General features: G+C 37.7%; 1 protein-coding gene and 1 non-coding gene across 2 annotated transcripts in view; one reads left to right on the forward strand and one right to left on the reverse strand.

The window, feature by feature from the left end:
* Positions 1-20,088, reverse strand: part of Exoc4 (exocyst complex component 4) — a 735,179-nt gene that overhangs the window by 497,694 nt on the left and 217,397 nt on the right. The window lies entirely within an intron of this gene.
* On the forward strand, positions 279-409 carry LOC115031379 (small nucleolar RNA SNORA18). Its single transcript, XR_003837020.1, has one exon. It is a non-coding gene; the product is annotated as a small nucleolar RNA SNORA18 (small nucleolar RNA).

A 20,088-nucleotide genomic window follows, 5' to 3' on the forward strand; every position in this document is an offset into this window, starting at 1 on the left:
GTTTTCTCTGTGAGTGAATCAATTTTAAGGAAAATTCTGTCGAAAATGGAAAGAATAAGGTCAGAAACAGGAAGTGAGAGGAAAAGAAGAGAGAAAGAAAGGGAGACTTTAGAAACAAGAAGAGTATGTAAGACAAAGATCAGTTTAATATTGGATTTGTTAGCTAACTGTGATAAAACAAAGACCAGAGATACATGTTATCACAGAGACAGCATTCCAGCATTTGCTTTTATAATAACAACACGATAGTAAAATAGTTTTTAAAATGCACTTAATTCTTTGAGGTCTATCCCGATGGGGCTTCCCTAGTAGCCAGCCATCCTTGGAAACGCCTCATACAGTAACTTGTGGTTTTACTTGACTCACAGGACTGACTGTTAGGTCTGTGGGAAGGAACTACAAGACAACTAACAAAGTATAAAAGTGATGTTTTAATTTTTTTTGTTTGTTTGTTTTTAACTTCAGGCACTGGCACTTCCTTCATAAAGATTAGAGTTGTGAGTGTGAGGAATGGATATGAGAAGACTCTAAAGAGATGTTTGGGTAACACAAGTGAACCCTAACCTAAAATGGTTTAAAGAGAACTTGAAGGGTCCCTAAAATAAATTGAAGAAATCCTCAAATCTTCTGGTGACCTGGATGGACAGCAAAGGAATCAAATCCCTCAAATAATTTATTTGACTTAATTTTTAAAAATAAATAATTATATACAGTAAAAAGAAAAAAATGCACTTAATTCATATAAATAAATTGAAAAGAATAGTAAGGATTTCTGATTAACTCACTTATGCTTTGATCTATTCACTCTCATTGAAATAAGAACTTCCTCCATGCCAGTGGTGGTGCACACCTTTAATTCCAACACTGAGGAGGCAGAGGCAGGCAGATCCTTGTGAGTTTTCTGCCTGGTCTACATACTGAGTAAGAGAAAAACTAAGACTATACAAAAGATGAGAGGGAGAGGGAGAGGGAGAGGGAGAGGGAGAGGGAGAGGGAGAGGGAGAGGGAGAGGGAGAGGGAGAGGGAGAGGGAGAGGGAGAGGGAGAGGGAGAGGGAGAGGGAGAGGGAGAGGGAGAGGGAGAGGGAGAGGGAGAGGGAGAGGGAGAAAGAGGGAGAAGAGAGGAAGGGGAGAGAAAGGGGAGGGAGGGAGGGAGGGAAAGAACCTTTAAACCTTTCAACAGGCTGGGTAACAATAATGTTCTGGCCTTGTGAGGGAAACATATGCCAGTTATTGGAATGAAAAAATAATACACTAATTATGTGCCACTTCTGTCAAAAATCAGACCTCTTCTGCCAATGTAGCCTTTCAGGAGTAACAGCAAAGTAACTTGTCTATCCCTGGAGGAACAGCTAAAAGGAAGTGTGATAGAGGCAGAGTTTCTTCTTTATAGAAAGAGAGCTTTTCAATCTGAAGTATAAGGCCAGAACTGAAATGTATGAGCACAAATATAAACTATTTAACTATGATCACAATCATAAACAATTATATTAGGATAACATAATTTCTCAGAAATAAAAAGAGAAATAATTTTATAACACAGTGCTGTAATTATATGATTATTAGACATATTATACTTTGTTACTTATCATTTGAATAAGGGTGGTTCTTTCTATATGATGCACTCCTTAATACACTTAAGAACGTTATTTTGAGGAGTACGCAGGGCTCCATGACTCATAATCCTGTTTTAGACAAAACTAGGATAGGAAGATTATAAAGGAATATCAGCGTTAAATGACTCTCCTCGAACCAAAGTACATAGAACTCAACATATTCAAAAGTTTACTGAGTGTGGTAGACTCTATTTTAACAGTTCAAGGTCATTATTTTATGAGGTTGTGAACTTTTAACTTTTTTCAGGTTTGATTTTCTTCCTCCTTTAAAAATTCTGTTGTGCTAGACTTCCAAGCAATCAGAACATGGGAACCCTATAGCACACTATATACATTAGCTGGAATTTAAACTGAAGATAAGTTAGGGGACTACCATAGAATTTTGTGTATTTAAAATGTTCTGTCGATAGGAAAAGCAACAAGAAAGGGGAGGGGAGGGGAGGGGAGGGGAGGGGAGGGGAGGGGAGGGGAGGGGAGGGGAGGGGAGGGGAGGGGAGGGGAGGGGAGGGGAGGGGAGGGGAGGGGAGGAGAGGGCAGGGCAGGGGAGGGGAGGGGAGAGGAGAGGAGGGGAGAGGAGAGGAGGGGAAAGGGAGGAAGACAGGGAGGAAGGAGGAAGGAAGGGAAGAACAAGCAAAAGAAAGCCATTCTTTCCCTCTTGAATACATTCCTCTGTGCTGCATGTCATTCTATTTTTTGAAAACTCTGCACATGGAATTATGATTTCCTTGAAAAAAAGAGAGTACCAACTATAATTGTGCCCAATGAGCCCCAAATATTAAACTTTCATTTTCAAATATGGCTTTCATCATTCCCTCCTACAATGTGGTATATATGATAATATATTATTTGTTATTCAGAAGAAGAAGAATTCCATACAAAATAAATGACTTCAATTGCCTTATAAATAAAACATGTATAAATGTCTTGGTAAAATAAATTAAAGGAGCATTTGTATTTGATCATTCCATCATATTACTGTCTTTGTCTACAAGCTGCAGAAGCTATTGTTGTGTTTCCTGAAATTCATTATAGGTAATGTTTATAATGGAGAAAAATTACTACAAAGTTATGGCTAAAACTCAAGCAAATAACACATATAAAGCACCCTGAAGAGAGTCAGTGCACACTGAAGACAGATACACTAATGCCTACACCTGGCAATGGAAGGCTTTGCTGCAGGACTTGGTTTAGATGAACTTTTGCTAGCTCCAGAAATTAAAAATTAGCACATTAGAGTGATTACAAGTCACTCTAATTTTTGAAATTGTAGTAAACTTTACTTTTACCTCATGAGATTTACTAATGGCAAAAGGGAACATTGGCCTTGAGGAAGCACATTTACTAACTTTTATTTAATCAATAAGGGTCATAAGATAAGATAATTATATCCAATTTTAATTAAATGGAACCTACTGCATTATTGTAACAAAGTTACAGAAATAGATATAGATGACTCAAAAGAGGAATATTTAACCAATCATAAGTACAATGGGTACACCCTGGAGGTGTTGTTCTAGGGTTATGTTTGTTTATCCCCAATATAGTTGAAATGCATTGGGGGTACACAGGAACTTCAAAATCTGTAGAAATACAGAAATAAATGCAAACAAATACTCTCAGAATTTGTAACCAGGAAATCTTTGAGGTTTGCAAAAATGAATACTTGAAAGGAGAAAATCATTAAAGAAAATGTTATTCTTTGTGGATGGAAGACAGATTTACAAACACAATTTTAATTGTTACATACACACACACACTCAAATCAAGCAAATTTTCAAGATTTCAAGACTTTCAACCAGTATTTACTTCCCATGGTAGGAAACAGCTTAAGAAGTTACTGTACAAATGAGTAGAGATGTGTACTCAACACAATAAAAGTCAAAAATTGGTTTATTTAAATGTTTTGAAAATGTGGAAACACTATCAGTTGCATTATCCAATTTCACACTGGCTCAGTTCACTACAGAGACTATGTAGCAAGCACTCAAAGCCCTGAGGAGTCACTATCCCACACAACACATCCTCATAACAGCAAGCAGCACATTCCCACCACACTAGTGTACTCTCAAATATACAACTGAATGACTTTTATGGCGAAATAGGACAAATAGTAAATCAAATTCAAAACCTTCACACTAGCTGAGATTGTTGGCAGGAAGGAGAGAGTATGTGAAAGGGAGAGAGGAGAAAGATTGGAAAGGTAGGAAGAAAGAAAAGGCAGGAGAGGAGGGAAAATGTAGGAGACATATAATGCAAATCAAGGTGGAGAAAATTTAAAATGGCAGCAAATGGTTTATTAACTTTAGTTTACACTGAAATTACTCATTATATACACTGCATATTGTGACTTCAACAGTCATTCATTTTTTAGGGAAGCATACAGATCAGATTTAGAAATATTTTTACAACAAAACATTTAATATGCACTATTATTTACCAGGCACTTTCCCCCATTTTTCCCCAATCTGTTTCTTCATCAACAAACTCATCAACTGAATTTCAGAACAGGAGAAAACAGGAGTCTCAGAATCTATGCACTCATATTTAAATATTTATCAGGTTCCTTGTATAAGCTAAACTGTTCTTAAAAAGACACAAATTTAAAAATTATAGCCACAAACGTGGTCTTACGTATGCATGGGCACACACAATCATACACACACAAACCCACATACACACACAAACCCACATACACACACACACATACACACTATATATCCCAAATGAAGTTAAAATTTAAAAATGAAAACGTGTTATAAATAATGTAGTAATTATGAGGCTATAACACATGTAAAGTTGGAACGGTTACATCTAAATCAATTGTAGGCCAAAGTGGGCACATGTGACCAATAAACAACCCACACTTCATTCTTCTTGAGTTTCGTGTGTTTTGCAAATTGTAACATATCTTGGGTATCTAAGTTTCTGGGCTAATATTCACTTATCAGTGAGTACATATCATTTGAGTTCTTTTGTGATTGGGTTACCTCACTCAGGATAATGCCCTCCAGGTCCAACCATTTGCCTAGGAATTTCATACATTCATTCTTTTTAATAGCTGAGTAGTACTCCATTGTGTAAATGTACCACATTTTTTGTATCCATTCCTCTGTTGAGGGGCATCTGGAGACTTTGCTCCTTCTTAGAATTGGGAACAAAACACCCATGGAAGGAGTTATAGAGACAAAGTTTAGAGCTGAGACAAAAGGATGGACCATCTAAAGACTGCCATATCCAGGGATCCATCCCATAATCAGCCTCCAAACGCTGACACCATTGCATACACTAGAAAGATTTTTCTGAAAGGATCCTGATATAGCTGTCTCTTGTGAGACTACGCCAGGGCCTAGCAAACACAGAAGTGGATGCTCACATTCAGCTATTGGATGGATCACAGGGCTCCCAATGGAGGAGCTAGAGAAAGTACCCAAGGAGCTAAAGGGATCTGCAACCCTATAGGTGGAACAACATTATGAACTAACCAGTACTCCGGAGCTCTTGTCTCTAGCTGCATATGTATCAAAAGATGGCCTAGTAGGCCATCACTGGAAAGAGAGGCCCATTGGACATGCAAACTTTATATGCCCCAGTACAGGGGAACGCCAGGGCCAAAAAAAAAACAAAAGTGGGAATGGGTGTGTAGGGAAGTGGGGGGAGGGTATGGGGGACTTTTGGGATAGCATTGGAAATGTAAATGAGGAAAATACCTAATAAAAAAAAACAACCCACACTATTGATTGTTCTCCCTAAATAGTTAGTAAAGTTGGAAATGTTGTTGAATACAACGATACAACTTACTAAACACAGTAATTGGGCTGGTTCCAACTTAGTGCCCTTGTTCCTCTGCACTACCATTCATGACACTAGAAGGTACCCTTCAGCCTACAGTGATGACCTGTCTCCAATATACCAGTAGTGCAACAGTGGCACAAAGCTTGTAGCAATAGCCAGAAAAAAGAAAAGGGAAACTATCTGATTGCATTTAAAGCTCCCTCAATGAGCAGTTATCTATCCCGACACTACCCTCGTGGCCAAGAATGTGACAATAGATAGGCCCGGGACTTAGAGAAAAACCAAATATCAGTCTTCTGCTAAAGGAACATAGCAATAAAATGGCCCCTGACCACATTCTACTACACTAATGATTGAGTGCCTTGCTCAGACTTCATCAGAGAAGCTTCCTCCTACGGTAGATGTGACAAATACAAAGGTCTACAACCACAGAACGTGTGGACAGGGAGAGATCTTGTGACTTTCAGTCCTATGCAGGATGTCTCCATCAAATCTCTGCCCTCAGGGATCAGGTAACACTGCAGAAAACATGATGGAAAGACTGTAAGAGAAGAACGGATGGTCAACACCAAAGACTCAAGGCTGCCTAAGCAAAGCCAGAGCAGCGCACACATGCACGCACAGACACTGTGGCAGTACACACACGGCCTGCACAGGTCTGTATCAGATGGAGGCTCAGCTCTCAGAGAGAAGTGGAGACACAAGCCCCCATCCCAAACTCAGAACCTATCTCCACTGGATAACCACTCACAAATGAAAAATGAATCTTCCCAAACAGAGCCTAACTGGGGATACAAATCGCTCCTAAGAGCATGTCCCATCCACAACAGAGAAGGGCTAAAACAAAACAAGTTTTAGCCTTCAAGTTTTGTCTCAGAAGTTTTTGTCAGGGCTTTTTTTTTTTTTTTTTTTTAACTATCTTCCAGGTCTAACCATGATTCCTCGTCTATGCTTCTTGTGCTTTACTATGATTTTCTGCCCCTTTTCCTTCTGTTCTGTAATATTCTAATTTGTGTGGTTTGGTTTTATCATACTGCACTTTATTGTTATTATTATTATTTATTATTAAAATGTCTGGTGGTGTTCTAAGGGGAGACAGAAAGGGTGAGGATCTTAGTGAGAGAGGAGGTGGGGAAACACAGGAGCCGTGGGACAAGAAACCATAATCAGAATATATTATATGAATAAACCTATTTTCAATAAAAAATAGAGAAAAAGTTTTATGGAAGCTCGTAATGAATAAATTTCGGGAGCCAAATTCATTACAATTTTTTTCAATTTAATTTTGACTATTAACTGGGAATGCTTGAATTAAAGGTTTGAGGTTTCTCAGAGATTTTTTCATTATGCTCAAGTACAAGAATTTGTATAGCAAACATCTGAGACATGTTTATGCTTACCTTCACATTTTGTAGTTTTATTTGCCCTTAATATTTTAACCATCTATAATTAATTTTGTTGCATAAAAGGGGGGAAACTTGGTAGATTTGAAAATTGGTTTTGCACTAATTCGAGTGTATCTGATTCCTCGGACACCATCCCTTCCTTTGCGTAGGGGCTTCAGAAACCGCGTCTGCTGCCAGTGGCTACAGATGTGGTGTCCTACAAATGCCCAACTTCTCCAAACTATGATTCTCAGGAATATCCTGAAACATCTTCTGTTTCTATGACAACATCTCATGAATACCCTTTCTGCTTGGCTATTTTTCTACTTTGATTACTTTTTTCAATAAATTTTCTCAAGGTTTCTAGATAATGAATACCTACCTACTCTATATGTTGGATTTATATCTTTGAGGTTGTGCTACTTAAATTCATGCCCTGATTTTTATTTATGATAAGTATTTCGTCTTGCTATCTCCATAAAACATTTAAATTACTACCTAATGTTCTCTACTGCCTCATGAAATTTCATTTAACCATCCTTCCTCTTTACTTTAACACTGAAGTAGATGCTACTCTTTCACTGCACTCTGTTAGTGCAGTGAAATTTTAGTTAGCAATGTGGCTAACTAAAAATGTGCAGACATGTTACAGTCCCTATCTGCAATTCTCTCGAGTTGCAATGAGTACAAATTTGCAGTGTTTTTTATTTTTTATTTTATATATTTCATACAATTTACTCAAGATGGAAACCTAAAAGGGAGATGATTCATAATTTAAATTTTTTGATTTGGTAATATAAGAAATGAAAGCCAAACTTATTACTTCACTTGTGAGACTTTATGATTCTACACTGCATCCCATCACACACACATACACACAGAGAGAGAAACAGAGACAGAGAGACAAGAGACAGAGACAGACAGACAGACAGAAAGACAAAGAGAATAAACATTTCCCTGACTTTCAATTCTTCAAATGTGAGTTATTAGCAAATGTGACTCAAAAATACTTGATGGGCACATAAGCACAGGAGACATGATGTTATGGGAAGAAGACCCAGCTATCCTCTTCAATAATGGCAGGCACTATAAATAAAGGTCCCAGTTATACCAGAGGACACAACCTTAGAACAACCAATCCCATCTGAGTGGTTCAAATCCTGAGAATGAACCAGTTAATAGAAAGATATGAACAATAATAAATATTTGATGTTTGATGATCTTTGGAGCAGCCTACTATATAGTAATATATACATCTCCATAGGAAAATACTAACTGCTACAATGATTTCAAACTGATTTAAAGGAAGATTCAAAGTTCTATTGGGGGGGGGGCATTGAGACAGGGTTTCTCTGTGTAGCGGTGGCTGTCCTGGAACTCACTTTGTAGACCAGGCTGGCCTCGAACTCAGAAATCCGCCTGCCTCTGCCTCCCAAGTGCTGGGATTCAAGGTGTGCTCCACCAACGCCCAGCAAGATTCAAAGTTCTAACACAGAGATTTGGATACAGTGACAAAATCTTCTTAAACGGGTAATATGATGTAGAATGCTCATTCTTGTTTTGTTTTCTGACCATAGCAGATAATTTGTAGCAGCAGGCATTGACCCTTGGCTTGATTTTTGATGTTGTTGTTCTTATTCTTCCTCTCAGATAAGAAGTTGAAACCTTCTTATCTGACATTCTCTGGAAATTCCATAGTGACTTCTGCTTCCCTATTCTACAGATTCTATTAAGCTCTATATGATGGCTACTCTTGGTTGCCAACTTGACTATATCTGGAATAAACTACAATCCAGAAATAAAGGGCATAGCTGTGACACTTTGGCTTGAATTGAAATGAGTGAATCCACTTCTAGTCTGGACTTAGGAGATGTAAAGACACAGCTTTAATCTAGATCTTTAGGAGGGAAGGTATTAATCTGTGTCACACTTTCTGCTGGAAGCTTACGTTAGGAAATAAAGGAAGATTTTGCACTTTTCTGCTTGCGTTCACTTTTCTACAACATCCATTCCTTCACTGTCACTAGAGAGCACTTCTTTAGGAGTTTAGAACACATTGAAGACCAGCTAAAGATTCTTGAACTTTCTGTTTAGTCAGTCAAGGTTGGGATAGCTGGAGTTCAGCATGGGAGTCATTGAAGTAAAAAATAGACATAAATAGTTAACTCTAGAGAACCCCATCTAATAGATCCCACCTCCCAACTAGTCAAACATACTATAACCTCTTAATGTACCAGAGGCTTAGAAAAACTGACTCTCCAAGTCATATGACTGGTAAGACAATGTTGAAGGCTCTTGCTTCAACATAACCTACTTTCTTCCCTCCCTTATCTACCCTAACCTCTGTCCTGACTCAGTCCTTGCGACTTCCCTGCCTTTGCTCCTTCCATTTCATAGCATCCATTAGAGACCTCATGCCTTTTGCACAGAACCTCAGAACCCAATAGATTTATCTGAGGCTGTGTTGATGAGTTACTGTCAAGGATCAGGATGGGTCACAGAAAGGTTGCTACTATTGCTTAGACCAAAAAGAAAAAGAAAAAAGAAAAGAAAAAGAAACAAACAAACAACAACAACAAAAACCAGAAATTAAAACTGACACTAAAGTACAGCTAAAAATCTATTGCAAAGATAATCTATTCTGAAAGGATTTTATTTGGTCAAAAGTGAGTATGCTTTGTAAATAACTAAAGCTATTCCTTACTTTTGATTCAAACTTTTGATTCAGAATTAGTCTGAAATCTCTGATGAATGAAAGCTTAGAAACTAGCCCTTCGCTCCTTATACTGAACATTCTTCATCTTCAGTTTTGTGATTCACGGATAAAACTCAAATGAAGGAGATATATACAAACTTGCAATTATAAATTGTTAACTAGTTACTATAGATACAGGTTTTATGTCATTGATGGGAATGTACCTTTTCAAATTGCTGTGGACCCAGGGACAAGGGTGTAATTCAGATGATCTGCTAATACACATGCATAATTCTATTAGATTCAATATAGTACAAGGGAATTGAATACTTTCTAGGTACTAAATTGTTGAAGAAGCAACAGTAGCTAGTCAGAGGTGGCAGGCATGCTTATCCTGGTTATCTCCGTCTTCCCTCATTTTACTCTAAGATTTATTATACAGTTCCTGAAGTATATTCCATGTATCAGGGGAACAGCTTCAGACAGAAGTTGGAAATGGTAATTCACAGATATACAAAGTAAAAGGATTCGGGCAATGCAGTCTACAGGTCTTTATTATAATGGCTTTACAGGTATATGCCGTTCTTGTAAAGATAAAGAATGATGCCTGTTTACAATCTGAATTTTATCGCTTTTCCTAGATAATAACCCAAAGTATATGCCTATCAAGTTGGGGGTGTAAATATAACTGTTATTTCCTCAGATGAAACAGTGAAATGAGAGTGGTACCCAAGCTGTATAAATACAGAACTAGGGCAGAGCCCAGTACATTTCCTTCTCTATTCTAATCATGCCTATGCCAGCAAGCTTCTAGCCTCCATGCAATCTAACCTTACAAGCTGACTGATTTAATTTGGTTTCTCTCAGCTTCTGACTAAATTGCTCTGCCTGCCCACATACTAACTTTGGCAATATGTTCTAATCTTTTGGCTCCTTCTCTTTCTCTGGCTCATTCTGTCTGTATCTGTGTTTCGTTTATTCTCTCTGTAACTTACCACTGTTAAATTCACAAAGACAGATACATATATATATCTGTGTGTGTGTGTATTGGAGAGAGAGAGAGAAAGACAGAGACAGATAGACAGAGACAGAGAGAGACATACCTCACCACCTACCAAACCACAAAATTTTTTCTCTCTCTGCTCTTAAGTAGGCTCTCTTCCTGTCTGTTCTCCTGTGAGTTGGGTGTATCCTATCTCAGACTCATTCTGTCAAATCTTTCTCTGGTTTGTCCCTTCATTAGATATCACTCTCAAACATAGGTGTTTCCTTCTACAAAATAAGCTTACCTTCACTGCTAAATTAAAGGTGTGAACTAAGGGCATGTCTGTACTCCATCCATATCATACTATAATCCATACCATATCTGTATCCCAGGCAGATCATATCTTTGGATGTAATCCCATGCCAGAGCAGCCATGTTGCTGGATTAAAATTCCTCTACATGGGGAATTCGGAAAACTTAAACATACTTACAATTGTAAAACTGATAAGATATCAAAAGCGGTGTGAAGGATGAAAGGAATCATCCACAGCCATAGACTTTTGCAAATAATTCAGGCTGATGAACGATTTTAGAAAGTATTCAGACTTTACCAAATTTAGGATTATCCGAAATTAAATCCTATTTAGAATTATCTTGTTAGTCCCTTCTAGAGATATACTTTTAAGGAATACCCACAAGCTCACCGTAAAATTTTTAAATAGAAGAAGTTGAAGTATGTAAAAATTCAAATACATAAAAATGAAGAACTTAATCCATATTATATGCAGCTTTGCTCATAGCATTTGCCTCTGAGACACACGTGCCGCACTTATACAATACTTACACTTTTCGCTGCATGTGCTTTAGACAGTAGTTTGTTGTTGCTGCTGTAAGAAAATGAGGGGTTGGAAAAAGAGTAGAAAGAGGAGAAGGGGGAAGTAGAGATACAGTCTCATGTACCGCAGACTGGCCCAGAACTCACTAGGTAGTAGAAACTGGCTTTCTAAGTTTTAAAACTAGACTCAGTTATCTCAAAAGATGCTTCGTAGTCTTATGTGGAGACACAGAATACAATGTTTTCAAGAGACCCCACATCACTGAGATTTATTCAAACTTTAAGAATGTATATGGGTACATCACAGTAACTACATTGATGTCAAGAACGTTCACCTAAAATATGAATCTATCAAATATCAATACCAAGAAATATATTTTCATAATGTATTTAGATATTCTAAAATATAATCTATCATTAACTACATATATAATACAATAAGCCAGTATCTTAGTTAGTGTTTTACTATGTGCATAGACACCTTGTCCAAGGCAAGTCTTATAAAGGAAAACATTTAATTAGAGCTGGCATACAGGCTCAAAGGTTCAATCCATTATCATTAAAGCCAGATCATAGCAGTGTGCAGAGGAGCTGAGAGTTCCACAACTTCATGTGTAGGCCACAAGGAGAAGACTGACTTCCAGGCAGCTAGGACGAGGGTCTTAAAGCCCATACCCACATTGACATACCTACTCCAAAAAGGCCACAACTCCTAATAATGCCACTCCCTGGCCAAGCATATACAAACCATCACAGCTAGTCACTATAGAAAAAAGTAATTTTGAAAATATTTCTTGAGTAAAAGCAAGAAACCTTTAATCCCAGCATTCAGGAGGCAGAGCGATGGATCTCTAAATGAGGCTAGCCTGGATGACAGAGTGAGTTCCTGGACAGCCAGAGTTACAAAGAGAGACCAGGTCTCAAACAATCAAACAAACAAAACAGACAAAAATAAATAAACAAAATATTTCTTGAGCATGTGCTCCATTGTAACATTTTAAAGACATGTAGGTAAAGTAGTTCTTTTCAATATATTTATCTATCCCATTGACGTTATAGAGAGGAGATAGTTTCTACTTCATGTGTTTAATGCTGCTGATGGGCATCAACTGGAAAAGGAATAAGAAAGAGACCTCAGAAATACTTAACACAATTAAACTGAATGAATCACAAAATCATAGCAATTAAAGTGCCCTCAGAGGAATGTGCAAAGTCATAGAAGCTACTAGTCACTTTTAACCCCTGCCCTTTCTTTTATATTATTTAAGGGAATCCAGCTACAGAACATCAAGCTTTTGTTATTTTGCCATAAAGCAGTTAGCGGTAACTCTGAAAACAATACTGTAGCTGCAGTGTTAGCAGTCAGAATGTAAGTGGGCTCTTTCACTCCTTTCCTAGGTGCTGATATTAGCAGGTCAAACTTTTGAGGCGCTCATAGGAGATACAGATGGTCACCGTGTTGCTTTAGGAAAGCTTCCATAGTTCTAGCTCATTTCCTACCAAGAAAGCACAACATTTCCACTCATCATTTTAAATAATGGCTACAAAAGGTTACAATTCTAATGCGGAATCTGGCAACCAACAACAGACTAGGAAACCACTAAAATAAACTGAAAATTTGCACATAAGACACTCAGGAAGGTGCAGTTATAAAAACTGGCAGATGAACACTTAAAGAAAATGAAAAATATGATTGCGAGCTCTGGAAAGTCGGAATGCACTCAGGTAAGTTATTTAAAAGCTGAAGTGGATGGCTCTGACACAGGAGTCTACCTGTCTACCCTTCCCCTTGAGCAATGCCTGACACTCCTGAGAACTGTATCTACTTTAGTCAAGTAGTGGCCATCTCTCAGTTTATTCTCTTTAGTTAGTCTTCAATATTTCTTTCCACTTATTCTTACTTAAAAAGCTTAACAACTCCACATCACCACAATAGACTGTTCACCTATTTCAAATACTGTGTGTTTCTCTCCCAACCTAGTATGTAAACTCTAGAGTCCTAACCTCAAAGGCCTATAAATGTACCACATGCTTACAAACATAAAAACATCAATTAGACTGATTATATGCTTAAGAAAATGAGTTTCTTCATCCTTACATTATCTTCACTAGAAGAGGACACCCTATCAATTCAAGGACTTCAATAGCAAGTTAAGACTAAAGAGAATTTCAGAAGTCCGTGGCAGAGAATCTTACCAAATAAATATCTGTATAATTAATGGCAAAATAGCTGGATCCCTTTTTACTAAATCATACACGCACACATCTCTATTATTATTAAATGCTAATTAAATGAACTTGAGAGGTTTAAAAGCATTCCTTTCTACGCACCATTAGCATGTTTTGAAATAGCCTTGGTCCACATCAACCATACATCACCATGTAGACCATACATACAGTACATCAGACAAAGCAGTGGGCTTTCAGGACAGCACCCAACACTATCACAGCATCACTGGAGAGTCCATATGTCTTACTCAGGGTTTCTATTCCTGCACAAACATCATGACCAAGAAGCAATTTGGGGAGGAAAGGGTTTATTCAGCTTACACTTCCATACTGCTGTTAATCACCAAAGGAAGTCAGGACTGGAACTCAAGCAGGTCAGAAAGCAGGAGCTGATGCAGAGGCCATGGAGGGATGTTCTTTACTGGCTTGCCTCCCCTGGCTTGCTCAGCCTGCTCTCTTATAGAACCAAGACTACCAGCCCAGAGATGGTCCCACCCACAAGGGGCCTTTCCCCCTTGATCACTAATTGAGAAAATGCCTTACAGTTGGATCTCATGAAGGCATTTCCTCAACTGAAGCTCCTTTCTCTGTGATAACTCCAGCTGTGTCAAGCTGACACACAAAACCAGCCAGTACACCATATAATGTGTTTATTACTAACTATATGTCTCTTAAATCAAATCAATTTTCTTAATTAATTAATAGACAAAGCCATGACAAACTGTAATTTTAAACAGCTTCATACTGAGGAAATATCTTTAGATTAGCCTGGCTTGCCTACTTTACTAAGTAACAAATTATTTTTATTTTAAAACTAATTCATATTTAATTATTACACAATTTTGGTTAAATTTTCCTGAACATTAATAAATGCTATTATTTCTACTTACCTTTAATATTAATATTGTTAATTTTTAAAATTATCTTATTTTACATTTGACTTAAGTTGTTTTAAAGTTTTCTTCTACAAGTAATAACACTCAGTATAGAAATCAAATAGGATACATATTTGGATGGTCGCTTGTGTGTAATCATACAAGCAAAAATAACGAAAGCATTTTGCAAGCCTAATGAAAGCAATATATTGGCCTCTCATCCACAAATCTGCAAATACTGCAGGGTATCTTGAGCTCCCGGAATGATACACATTAGTGTTTACCCCGGCACAGAAACACAAAGGTTAAGATTATCTAATTCATCTCTCTCTCTCTCTCTCTCTCTCTCTCTCTCTCTCTCTCTCTCTCTGTCTGTCTCTCTCTCTCAGTATTGGAAATATGTAGTCATTCTTCAACAAAGAAAATAGCTATAAATATAAAACAAAACACGTTTTAAAGAAATATTTTATTGAACACTACCAAGCATATTCATCAACATCTCCAATCATGAGCACTCAACCTGATAGTGATAAATCCAAAATTGTCTACTCTTTGACCTCTGACTGGCAGTTCTTCTTCCACAAGATTAAACAACAGCTAATTTTTATCTAGCCAGTCAGTGATAGATACTCTTCAAAAAAAAAAAAGAAAAGAAATGAGCAAGAATGAGACACAAAGCTGAGAATCAACAGTAAAATTGCAAAAAATTATATAACATGTCAACAAATCATGTTTCTAAACCAGAGGTGTTTCAGGAAGAAAATTGCAATAGTAGAAGTCTCTGATTGTATAAGAGCTCTGTGTCTGTCTCTTCTAGTCATGGTTAGCATGGTATGGAATATGCTTACCAAGCTGATTTTTAAAATAACTGCACAACATGACAATAGCTCCTTTTGTTTAAAAGGAGAAAACAAGGCTGGTATAACAACAGACCCACTAATGGTCAGCCCCATCCCCATTCAGACCAAAGAAGGCTTCTTTACCAGTGTTCTACCTGAGTCTATAATATCAATGGTGCCCGCAAATGACAAAGCAAGCAATCCATCAGAGCACACATAAGTGAACTAAATGGGCTGTAGTATTTAGAAACTATGCATAGAGTTTGAACGGCATGGTAACTATGAAAGACAGAGCAGTGAAGAGATGGTTGAGTACTGAAACAACAGATAAGGGTCTCTATGTTTCTGTGAGGAGCTCAAAACCCAATGATTAAAGAAAAATATGAGTTTTAACTACACACTGGGCTAAGACAAATGATACATTGTTCTTCTATTTCCAACTAAAATTAGAAGTCTAAATTAAGAAGACAAAAGGTGACAAATATTTTATAGAACAAATGAATTTCATTATGTTGCACCTCCCTAGTAAAAACCAATTATATTAATGATAGAATATGCCTTGGTTTACAGCAGGTCTGATACAGCCTTATTCTTTATCTCACTCAGACACCTGGCTTGACAAAGGTCACTTATCAATAAGTGGTAATCTGTGACTTGACATTACTCACTACTTAAACTATGCCTCACTTCAGAAGTGATTTGAAATAATTAAAAACACCAACAAAAATTGAATACATACTTAAATTAGCAAGCCATCATTTAGAAACTGTCATTTCCTAATAGAAGAAAAATGGCCTCACTCCAATGCATATAGACATTTTAGATACTGGTTCAGACATTGTATACCAAAAGAAACTTATTAAAGGGGGATTAAATAATAAATAATAATAAAGAGACAAAGCCCACTAGTTTACATCTATCAAGTCTCTGCACACACATTTATAACTGATACTCTGCACAACAAACAGGCCACTGAAGAACCAAGCCTGCAGCCCTTGCACTCTGAGATTTTCTTGTCTTTCTCCTCTTCTGAATTTTTTATTTCCTGAATAGCAATCTCAGAATCAAAATCAAAGAACTTTTTTTAAGATATAATTTCACACTCCCCCACTCTCGCTTTGCTGTCAAGTGTCTGACCCTGGTTTGATAATCTCATTTCCTGAGAATCAAAAAGCTGGAAATTTAAGCTTCCTAGAGTGCTAATTGCGGCCCTGCTCCACTGCTAATCAAAAAATTGGATGTTTTGCATGAAAATGCTTCTCTAATTAATTCTCAGTCATAAATCGCCCTGGTTTTAATAACCCCTCCTTGATTGGATAGCCTTTGAAGAGACAGTGCAGCTAATCCGCTAAACTAGAGAAACACATGCAGAGGAAATAATGAGTGGGCTTACAAGGTATGAACTAGACAATTGAATTAATACTGTCAAGCCAAAAAAGCCAGTATCCTTTCCAGAGCTTTCATGTCTCACCCTGTACCCAGTAAAACAAACCACAAAACTAGGAGTCATGAACAAAGGCAACTATGAAAGAGTTCATGTACCAAAGTCAAATCCTCTCTCCCTCCACAAGAGCGTTATTCCTACCATCTTAAGAAGAGGTTTCCCTGACACATTCCCCTAGAAAGCAGAGATCGAGCAGTGTCCACATGTCACACCATTTAATAAGACCAGGTTTGTGCTTCTCTTCTCTCTTTTCTGACTGACAATATATTATCATACATATCTCTAAGAGGTGCTGAACTGAATTTTCATTACCCAAAATGTCAAGACTCGTTTTTGTCATCAGAGAGCACAGCTGGTCGATACCAGCAGCCCCTTCATTAATTCAAATAGAGCAAGTCACCTATACATAACTTCATTTTGCATGGACTGAGGCTCATATTCTGCAAGTTTTAATTTACAGCTCGTGGGTGTAAGGTACCATGTACCTACACGGTGGCGCTCAAACATGAAGAATCTTAATTAGCCACACTTTACATGAGCCTGTGGTTACTGTAAACCATTGGCTAAAGGCTTAGATTTAGAGCAGGACTTCTTCAGAGCAAACTCACAGACTTTCAGATAATTATGACACCAGGTATATACATAGGAATAAATGTTTCAGTAAGCACTATTTTTAAAATATAAGTAAATTCACATATAGCTTTTCTAGGGGCTTATAATATAGATACATATAATTATCCTATATTTTTAAAACTTAATGAAGGTATATATGATGTATTCCAAAGGAAATTATATAAAATTAGGGGTTTAAACTAATTATATGAAATAAAATAGATGAGTAGCCAATTCTAATTTGGAAATAAAAGAATCAAATGGGCATCTCTATAGTCTCATACATCTCTAAAATGTTACGTTAAAAAGAGACACACTACCACAATGATACAACTAGATATTCACTTGGATGTCTCACATAGAGAAGACAGACAATATCAAACTTTGGCATACACTGCAGGCAGGAATATAAAATACACTCACTTTGGAAACCTACTTGGTTTCTTAAAAAGTTAAGCAAAAAGTAATGTCATGCTTGACCCTGCAATGCAACTTCTATATATTCCTAATGAATTTAAAAATGCTTGTCTCACACAAAAATGTGAACATGTTTGTGACATAGCATTCACAGGGTCAGAAACCTAGGGACAGAATCAATGCAAATCAACAACTGACAGGTTAAACACTATGTGACACATTCACACTACAGAGTACTACTCATCCATGAGAGGAAAATAACCCTGAATCAGCCAGTTATTCAAGGGAAGGTCAAATCACTAGGTAGGAAAGAAGGAAGGAAGGAAGGAAGGAAGGAAGGAAGGAAGGAAGGAAGGAAGGAAGGGAGGGAGGGAGGGAGGGAGGAAAGGAAGGAGGGAGGGAATGAGGGAGGGAGGGAGAGAGAGGGAGAGAGAGAGGGGGAGAAAGAGGGAGGGAGAGAGAGGGAGAGAGAGAGAGAGAGAGAGAGAGAGAGAGAGAGAGAGAGAGAGACCAGTCACAAAATCGTAGACTAGATGATTTCACTCCATCTAGAAATCTCATGCTAATCTCTGTGACATAAAGCATCTCAGCCTTACAAAAGGCTTGAGAAGAGAGAGAGGCAGACCCTGTAAGGGCACATGGAAACTTCTGAAAATATTCTGTCACTTGATGTTGAGATGGCTTGCACAGGTGCAGATCTCAACTCAAACTCAATAAATGCATATACATTAGCAAAACAGGGTAAAAAAAGCACAGGCATTTCAAATGCATGTTATTTTCCAGCTTTTGCACAAGGAAATTACAACCTAAGAACTTTGCAACTTACTGGTTTTGTGACTTTAACCTTTGTAATTATTTAACCTCTATAAGCTATGTTTTTTTTCTTAGCTCTAAAAATCAAATAATAAGGCTTAATTGAGAAAATAGTTATGAGAATAAAAATTATATATAAATATATCAAAAATCCCACCTCTGCCAGGCAGTGGTGGCACATGCCTTTAATCCCAACACTTGGGAGGCAGAGGCAGGTGGATTTCTGAGTTTGAGGCCAGGCTGATCTACAGAATGAGTTCCAGGATAGTCAGGGCTATACAGAGAAACCCTGTCTCGAAAATCAATCAATCAATCAATCAATCAATCAATAAATAAATAAATTTAAAAAATCCCCACCTCTAATTTTATTCTGTTCTCTCAAATAACATTAGGTTTCCTTATCTTGTTCAGTCACATAAGTTAATCTGATATATTCATGTAGTTTGACAAGTGTTTGTTGCAGGATTTTCCCTGTCTAATTACATTAGTACAGAGGAGGACTGTGATTGTACTTAAGGAAAAGGGAGGTAGAGATAAGACTTGCAGAGAGAGGAGGAGAAGGAAGATGGCTGCAGATGTGTACCACTTGGGGCTTACCAGCCACAAGTAATTATGATTTCCAAAGGTTAGAAATATTGGGATAAAGCTTATATCATTATCAACTGGGTCTGAAATTATTGTATTGGCATCTTGTAAATTGTGATAGTATTGATACATAAATCTGATTAGTTAATTAAGCATTAAGAGTCTTGATTCTACTGGGGAGCCATTTGGTTACTGGAGTGTGGGATTAATGGTTACAAAGGGTTATAGTAGAGAGGGAACTAGTGGCTCCTGGGACAAGTGAGCCAGATGCTTTGGGGGGTAACCACAGAGAGTTGGCAGGCCAGCAGGAGTGTGGAAGCCTGGTAGAGCACTGTGGAGAGTTGTTGGGTTCAATTTTTAATAGTTCTTGCAACAGATGGCGCCCACGTGTGGTGCCATTTTGTTGCAGTAATTCTCCAACACAAATATGCCCAGGCAAAGAAAACATAACACAATTAATATGAATACAAGCTGTATGCCTAGATTGGGCAGATCTACCACACACTACCATCTTCCCCATCTATGAGGCCCCTTATAACCTGTGGTTTCTCCAGGCCACGTGCTTCTGCTCCACCTTCCTTCCACCTCTTCCTTCTTAGTCCTCTCTCTCTCCCACTCCCCTTCTCTCAATCAACTTTCAGCTCCACCTTCCCTTTATCTGTTCAATCACTAGCTCTAGCATTTATTTTACAAATCAAGGTGGGAAGAAGGTTTACAGGAAATCACCTGAGTGCTGACTCATTCCCTGTTTGCAGTCCCTCACAGGAGAATGGAATAAGTATCAAATTACAAATAGCCCCAAAGCAAACCACAACAAGTATTATTAGCAAATTATGAAAAAAGACTGAAGATCCTGTCCAGTTTAGTCATTTAGTTAATGTGTAATGCTGAATTTCTCACATGTAGAAAGTCAAGTTATGAGAGGTGCTTCATATACTAGATATTCACCTGTACAAAGAACACAAGAA

Source organism: Mus caroli, unplaced genomic scaffold (genome assembly GCF_978045245.1).
Source record: "Mus caroli unplaced genomic scaffold, Mus_caroli_1 scaffold_7, whole genome shotgun sequence".
NCBI classification, from domain to species: domain Eukaryota; kingdom Metazoa; phylum Chordata; class Mammalia; order Rodentia; family Muridae; genus Mus; species Mus caroli.